This window comes from Chlamydotis macqueenii, chromosome 2 (genome assembly GCF_036417535.1).
Source record: "Chlamydotis macqueenii isolate bChlMac1 chromosome 2, bChlMac1.mat, whole genome shotgun sequence".
Taxonomy (NCBI): Eukaryota; Metazoa; Chordata; class Aves; order Otidiformes; family Otididae; genus Chlamydotis; species Chlamydotis macqueenii.
In genome coordinates this window covers 136543793-136552411 of record NC_141557.1, presented here as the reverse complement: position 1 = coordinate 136552411, position 8619 = coordinate 136543793, and positions in this window count along the sequence as shown.

The following is an 8619-nucleotide window of genomic DNA, read 5'->3' as shown; positions in this document are numbered from 1 at the left end:
TTTGACCAGCGTTTTCCAATTGTCATGTTAGATTGGTTTTGGTTTTGGGAGGTTTTATGAGTACAATATATATATTTTTTTTTTTTTTAAAATCTAGCTTGATATATCTGAATTTCAGAAAACAGAATCTTTCAGACATTTAAGGTAAGTATTAACAGAAATCACTGATCACTTTTAAAAATCATTTGGTTTCAAAATAGAGGGAAATAGATTTAGATTAGATATAAAGAAAAAATTTTTTACACTGAGGGTGGTAGAACACTGGCACAGGTTGCCCAGAGAGGTGGTGGATGCCCCATCCCTGGAAACATTCAAGGCCAGGTTGGACGGGGCTCTGAGCAACCTGATCTGGTTGGAGATGTCCCTGCTCCTTGCAGGGTGGTTGGACTAGATGACCCTTGACCCTTCCAACTCAAACCATTCTATGATTCTATGATTCTATGTCAACTGTATCCTTTTGCTTTCATATGTTTTAAAATCCTGTGCGATGTCTGATATTTCCACGTATGCTTAGCTGAATTTGAGGAAATAATGAAATTTCCTAACCAGTTAGGGAGGTGAATAGATTTACATCAGAAAAAAAAAATTGTCCTAAAGAAGCTAATTTAATAAATAAAGACAAAGTCATGCCACTTTCATTTTGAAAATTAGAATAATAGGAAAAAAAATGTTTTCTAGTTAATCCATAACAGAAAATCCTTCCACAAGCTACATCTTTATCTAGGGCTGTTACTATTTCTAGGTTAGGACACATCAAAGAGCAGCTATGGTCTTACTAGTAGGTATAGCTAATGAGCATGAGTGCTATTAGGAGAGTAAATGGGACCAGATTGTCATCTCTGGCACTGAGGCCAACTGATGTGGAACGGTGTCTGTAACATGAAGCCCACTTCCAGAACAGCATGGCCTCATGTAAACTGCTGGCTGGGAATAGCCCGTAACTATATGCTAACTCCTTAACTAAATCCAGGAATTGTTCGAGTTACTGTTATTTGTATCAGACCCAAGTGTCCTGGCAACTGTTCTCACAGTCCAAGCACACAGACAATGATGGTGCCCTGGAAAGTTCCTGGTGCCGCCTAACTTTCTAGCATAGATATAGACTAAGGCTTAGTAGTGTAAGATAACAGTTTTTCTCCTTAAGGTAATTACAGAATCACAGAATTACAGAATTATTATCAAGATTGGAAAAGACCTAAAAGATCATCCAGTCCAACCATCACCAATACTTCTCAGCTAAATCATATCCCTCAACACAACATCCAAATGTTTCTTGAACACCCCCATGGTCGGTGACTCCACCACCTCCCTGGGCAGTGCATTCCAGTGCCTGACTACCCTTTCCGAGAAGTAATATTTCCTAATGTCCAGCCTGAATCTCCCCTGGTGCAGCTTGAAACCATTGCCTCTAGTTCTATCACTGTCTACACGAGAGAAAAGGCCGACCCCTAGCTCACTACAACCTCCCTTCAGGAAGTTATAGAGAGCTATAAGGTCTCCCCTGAGCCTCCTCTTCTCCAGACTGAACAATCCCAGCTCCCTCAGCCGCTCCTTATAAGGCCTGTGCTCCAGACCCCTCACCAGCTTCGTAGCCCTCCTCTGAACGCGTTCCAGGGCCTCCATGTCTTTCTTGCAGTGAGGGGCCCAAAACTGAACACAGTACTTGAGGTGCGGCCTCACCAGTGCCGAGTACAGGGGGACAATTACCTCCCTGTTCCTGCGAGTAACACTGTTTTTGATGCAAGCCAGGATGCCGTTGGCCTTCTTGGCCACCCGGGCACACTGTCGGCTCATGCTCAGCCGAGCATCAATCAGTACTCCCAGGTCCGTTTCCTCCACACAGTCCTCCAGCCACTCCGCCCCAAGCCTATAGCGCTGCCTGGGGTTTTTGTGGCCGAAGTGCAGGACTCGGCATTTGGTCTCATTGAACCTCATCCCATTGGCTTCAGCCCAGCTCTCCAGCCTGTCCAGATCCCTCTGTAGGGCCTCGCTACCCCCAGGCAGATCCACACTCCCAGCCAATTTGGTGTCACCTGCGAACTTACTGAGGGTGCACTCAATGCCCTCATCCAGATCATCAATAAAGATATTGAAGAGGACAGGCCCCAGCACTGACCCCTGGGGAACACCACTTGTGACCGGTAGCCAGCTGGATTTAACTCCATTCACCACCACTCTCTGAGCCCGGCCCTCCAGCCAGCTCCTTACCCAGCCAAGAGTGTACCCATCCAAGCCATGGGCTGCCAGCTTCTGCAGGAGAATACCGTGGGAGACAGTGTCAAAGGCTTTGCTGAAGTCTAGGTAGACCACATCAACAGCCTTTCCCTCATCCAGCAGATAGGTCACTTGATCATAAAAGGAGATCAGGTTGATCAAACAGGACCTGCCCTTCATGAACCCATGCTGGCTAGGCCTGATCCCCCGGCCATCCCGCACATGCCGCATGATCTCCCTCAAGACTGTCTGTTCCATAACCTTCCCTGTAACTGAGGTCAGGCTAACAGGCCTGTAGTTCCCCGGATCCTCCTTACAACCTTTCTTGTAAATGGGAGTCACGTTGGCAATCCTCCAGTCTTCCGGGACCTCACCAGTCAACAAGGAGCGCTGATAGATGATGGAAAGCGGCTCGGCTATCACCTCCACCAGGTCCCTCAGCACTCTTGGGTGGATCTCATCCTGCCCCATGGACTTGTGGCAGTCCAGTTGGAGTAGTAAGTCTGACCGTTTCTTCCAGAATCACAGGGGGGTTAGCGTGCTCCCCAGCCGAGACTACCAGGTCAGAGAGAGGAGTACCCTGAGGATAACTGGTCTGACCTTTAAAGACAGACGTAAAGAAGGCATTCAGAACCTCCACCTTTTCCTTATCCTCAGTGGTCACATTCCCAGCCTCATCCAGCAAAGAGTGGATCTTCTCCTTTGTCCTCCTCTTACTGTTAATGTATTTATAAAAGAGTTTCTTATTCCTTTTCACCCCAGTGGCCAGGTTAAATTCAAGCTGGGCTTTTGCCTTTCTGATTTCACCTCTACACATCCTAACGACTTCCTTGTATTCATTCTCAGTTGCCCGTCCCTCCTTCCACAGGCGGTAGATTCTCTTTTTCTCCCGGAGCCTCAAGAATAGCTCCCTATTCATCCACGCCGGTCTTCTTCCCCGCCGGCTCATTTTGGGGCTCAGGGGGACCGCCTGCTCCTGCGCCCTTAAGACTCCCTTCTTGAAGAGCAACCGGCTCTCTTGGACCCCTTTGTTCGCTAAGACTGAATGCCAGGGGACTCCCCCTACTAGTCTCTTGAACAATTCAAAGTCCGCCCTCCGGAAGTCCAAGGTAGCAGTTTTACTATTCCCCCTCCAAGCTCCACCATGAATTGAGAAATTTATCATTTCATGGTTACTCTGTCCAAGGCAGCCCCCAACCTCCACATCTCCCACCAGACCTTCCCTGTTTGCGAACAGCAGGTCTAGCGGGGCAGTTCCTTTCGGGGGCTCTCTGACCAACTGCATTAGGAAGGCATCCTCTATGCACTCCAAAAACCTCCTAGACTGCTTCTTCTGTGCTGTGCTGTACTCCCAGCATATGTCAGGGAAGTTGAAGTCCCCCATGAGGACAAGGGCTGACGACCGTGCAGCTCGTGCCAGCTGCTTGTAGAACACCTCATCTGTCTCTTCATCCTGGTTTGGCGGTCTATAACAGACGCCCACCAGGATGTCTGCCTTGTCAGCGCTTCCTCTGATTTTTACCCATAGGGATTCAATGTTACCATCCCCAGTCACAATCTCAGTAGCAGAAAAGGATTCCCTAACGTAGAGAGCCACACCACCACCCCTCCTTCCTTGCCTGTCCCTCCTGAAGAGTTTGTAGCCATCCATTGCAGCGCTCCAGTCATGGGAGCAATCCCACCACGTTTCTGTTATGGCAACTAGGTCATAGTTTGCCTGCCACACTATGGCTTCCAACTCTTCTTGCTTGTTCCCCATGCTGCATGCATTAGTGTAGACGCACCTCAGCTGAGCCCCTCGCCTCTCTCCTAATCCCAATACCACTTCCCCAGGCCGATCTCTAGCAGGCCTGGCTTTATCCCCTTCCCCCTTCCTATCTAGTTTAAAGCTCTCTCTATAAGTCCCGCCAGCTCCTGGGCAAGTATCCGTTTCCCTTTTGGAGACAGGCAATACCCATCAGCCGACCTCAGGCCAGGTGCCGAGTAGACCGCCCCGTGATCAAAGAATCCAAAATTTTTGCGTTTGCACCAGCCTCTCAGCCATGCATTTATAAGATGGCTTTTTCTGCTTATCTCAGTGTTTGTCCCTGCCACCAAAGGAATACTGGCAAACACTACTTGTATGCCCGCTCCATCAACTAACTTCACCAGCCTCCTAAAATCATGTTTTATAATCCTCAGGCTTCTATCAGCAATCCCATCGCTGCCAGCCTGAACTATCAATAAAGGGTAATAATCAGAGGGGCGGATAAGGCTGGGGAGTTTTCTAGAAATATCCCTGACCCGGGCCGCAGGAAGGCAGCACACCTCCCTATGGGTAGGGTCAGGCCGACATATTGGACCCTCTGTTCCTCTCAGAAGAGAGTCGCCCACAGCTATCACCCTCCTTTCTTTCTTGGAGGAGGCAGTCTTCAAACGTGGAGCCGTCCGCCTCACCTTGGGCAAGCTTGGCGGCAGCGCTCCCATGTCATCATCACTCACCTCTCCCTCTGGTTTCAGGGCTTCATACCTGTTACAGAGAGGGACCAGGGGAACCGAGGTAGGTCGGGATGGGGGTTGCCTGCAACGCCGGACTGAGACCTGCTGCCATTCCTCCTCTCCTCTCGAGCTGTCTCTCCCTGCTTGACTATGGTGAGAGAGAGGGGCCATTACTCCCAATACTCCCTCAGTCTGGGAAGTGCAATCTCTGCGCCTTTCTTGCAGAGAGTCACTCCACCAGTCAATCTCCCGCTCGCATTCTCTGATGGTCCGCAGTCTATCTACCTCCTCCCTAAGCTCCACCACAAGGCTGAGCAGCTCGTCTAGCTGCTCACACCGCACGCAAGTCACATCCTTCCCATCCTCCCCTGGCAGCAGCAGTCTGAGGCACTCTCAGCAGCCAGAAACCTGAACTGCCACATTATGGAGCAGACCCTCTGTCTGGGTTGCCACAGTCTTCGCGTGGGAAGCCCGTTTCCTGGTGAGGACCATGTTTGAAGTGTTGGTGTCGGGGCCTGTCAACCGGAGAGCAAGTTACCTGAGAAAAGACAAGAGCACTCGCCCGTGCTGATACAAGACACAGCCTCCACTCCCACTGCCACCTAATTGAATGGGCAGTGCAGGCAGCCCTCAGATACTGACTACCTCCACCCTAGGTGCTCAGAAAGAGCACAGACCATAAGCTTGTTCTTTGTTACAATATGAGGGAAGCCTACTGCATTGACAGCCAAAAATATTATTTGAAATCCTGTGGTAAGGATGGCTTTGCTTGTTTCTTCTGTGCCAACCTAGTCTTCAGGATCTTTGACTAGGCTATACTGTCAACACCATAAATGACATAACTTTTGATCAAGATGTCTCCAGCCCAGACGCTGGAGAATGGCAATTAAATACATCTTCCTCTGTGGAATCCACTTCTCCACATAATCACACTGAGATGGCTGGTTTTTTCACCTTTAGGACTTTGAGATTGCTGGGATAACAAAGCAGTTCCCTTAATCATGCAGAAAATATAATTTCAATTGGCTTGTAATGAAGTAGTTGAAACAAAGATTGAATATCAGTATTTTAGCATAAATCTGCATTTAACACAGAACATCCCAGGGCCTCCAAAGGGAATGAAAATGAAATTGCCTTGTTTTGACTTTCCTAGGGCCATCCCCTTTCCCCTCTGCTATTTAAGTCTGGCACAGGGTAGAAGACATATGGGACAACAATTAGGCATGCGATTGATTTAACTGGAAGTTGTTTGCTTAGGATTTTAGTAAAATTGAGACATGGAAAAAAATGTAGGCACAAATTTTCAGACCTTATTCTTGAAAAAGTTTTCTTTATTCTTTATTTTTGGTACAGTTGTTAGATAGCATTTTACAGCACTGCTTGAGTTATTGTTACTCTTTCAAGCTTTAAGGTTTTACCGTATTTCATTCAACTCGCTAAGTAGTAAAATACGCAACTGAATACCAATATTTAAGGTTTCTTCCTCATGGTCTCTTAAGAAATTTTAACCTAATTTAATAGTGTGGATTCAAAACTAGACATTTCATGACCAGTAATGTAGATGAATAATATAACTCATGACTAATGTATTACAAGCCTCCATTCCACTTTTGATCTCATATTGTGACCAACAGTGAGTAACTTAGAATCAAAGTTAATATTAAAAAGTAATTCAGCTATAAACAGAGCAAAAAATATCTTCCATGGTGTGTTAGCACCATATTTATGTTTACCTCTCAGCAGCACTTTATCTGTATTGGTTTTAATAAAAGTTTTATTAGGCACATTTGGGAACGTGACTTTCAGCTTAAAATCTGGAGGAAGTAAGATGTTTAAAATCAGAAGAAAAGGAAAAGCTGAGAAGTATGCAGCAAGATCATTTTTGCCACAACAACTTGTAGCTTGGTCCTGGAACTGTGAAGATTTTCCAGTCCAGGCTACTTTGCCTCTGAAGTACAAAGTACTTGTGAGCAAAATGCTAACTCTTTCAGTTACAGATGGAATGATTCACGTTGTTTTCATTATCTACTTCCATTCTTGATGAAACAATCTGTATTTCATTATCCTACGAACCATTTCATTCCTTATCCTTAAACATTTCCACTTCACATGCATATGTGTCTAGAATTGTTCTGGACATGCATGATGTTCAAAAAGGACAAATTGTGCCTGACCAATTTGGTGGCCTTCTATGACAGGGTTACAGCATAGAGAAGGGATAAGAAACTGATGTCATCTACCTTGACTTGTGCAAAGCATTTGACTGTCCTGTACGACATCCTTGTCGCTAAACTGGAGAGGCATAGATTTGATGGATGGACCACTCGGTGGATAGGGAATTGGCTGGATGGCCTCAGTCAGAGAGTGGTGGTCAATGGCTCAGTGTCCAAGTGGAGACCGGTGACGAGTGGCAAACCTCCAATGCCCGCTTGGAGCCCAGAAAGCCAACTGCATCCTGGGATGTATCAAAATAAGCACAGCCAGCAGGTCAAGGGAGGTGATTCTGCCCCTCTGCTCCGCTCTGGTGAGACCCCACCTGGAGTACTGCATCCAGCTCTGGAGTCCCTAACATAAGTAGGACATGGACCAGTTGTACCGAGTCCAGAGGAGACTCACAAAGATGATAAGAGGGCTGGAGCACCTGTCCTGTGAGGACAGGCTGAGAGAGTTGGGGCTGTTCAGCTTGGAGAAGAGAAGGCTCCGGGGAGATCTTATAGCAGCCTTCCAGTACCTAAAGGGGGCTTGTAAGAAAGACAAGGAGAAACTCTTTAGCAGGGCCTGTTGTGATAGGACGAGGGGTAATGGTTTTAAACTAAAAGAGGGTAGATTTAGACTAAATATAAGGAAGAAATGTTTTACACTGAGGGTGATGAAACACTGGCACAGGTTGCCTAGAGAAGTGGTAGATGCCCTGCCCCTGGAAACATTCAAGGCCAGGTTGGACAGGGCTCTGAGCAACCTGATCTGGTTGGAGATGTCCCTGCTCCTTGCAGGGGGGTTGGACTAGATGACCTTTAAAGGTCCCTTTCAATCCAAACTATTCTATGACTCTATGATTCTATATTTCAACAAGTGTTTGTTCTTACAGTCTTTAAACAGCTTATTTTCTGAAACATATTGCGCAAAGTTGTGGGGATTTTTTTTCTGATTGATTTTTCTTCACAATCAAGGCACTATGTTCTTGGTAGATATCTAGGGTCAATGCTCTGTTGCTAGGCAGTGTGAATTACTGGCTTTTTATCATGCTGGATTAGAGGAAACCTTGTGGAATCAGCTGCAATTTAGGACCCTGGAGTCAGTCCCACCATTCCTCCTGCTCCATTGCGTAGTTGCCTGGTTGCAACACTATTTCCAACTTCTTGTGTTTCAGAAACATTTTCAGACTGCTATCAGAATGGATGTAGGAAGCACAGCTGAGCACTATTATCGCAGTGATAACTACTATTAAAATAATATTTCAGGTATTTTGGCAATTGTTTAAGTTACATGTTTTTGAATAAAAATGCACTTCCCTACTATTATAGTTACTCTTAGAAACAGAAGACAAGGGTGAACTGGGCATCTCCTTCTACTTCCTCCTGAATTTCCTTTGTCAGCTTCATGGATCAGGGGAGTGCTGAATGCTTGGGATGACCAGGAACAGCTAGAGGTCTTTAAGTTATTTGTTTCAGGAACCAGTTATTAAACTTGTGTTTGAACTACAGCATTTAGCATCTACCAGACAGGTTTTCCACGGTATTCAGAAGTGTATAAGCACCATTATACGAAGCTAATAGTCAATAGGTGATCACTTAGATGGTGAAAATTTACCAACCTGTCAGATGTCTGGATCTTTAGGATATGGTATATGGAATTGAGCTAGCAAAAGTCGAAAAGGCTTGCTACACAAACAACAGTGGACAATTGTTGCCATCCACTGTAATATTT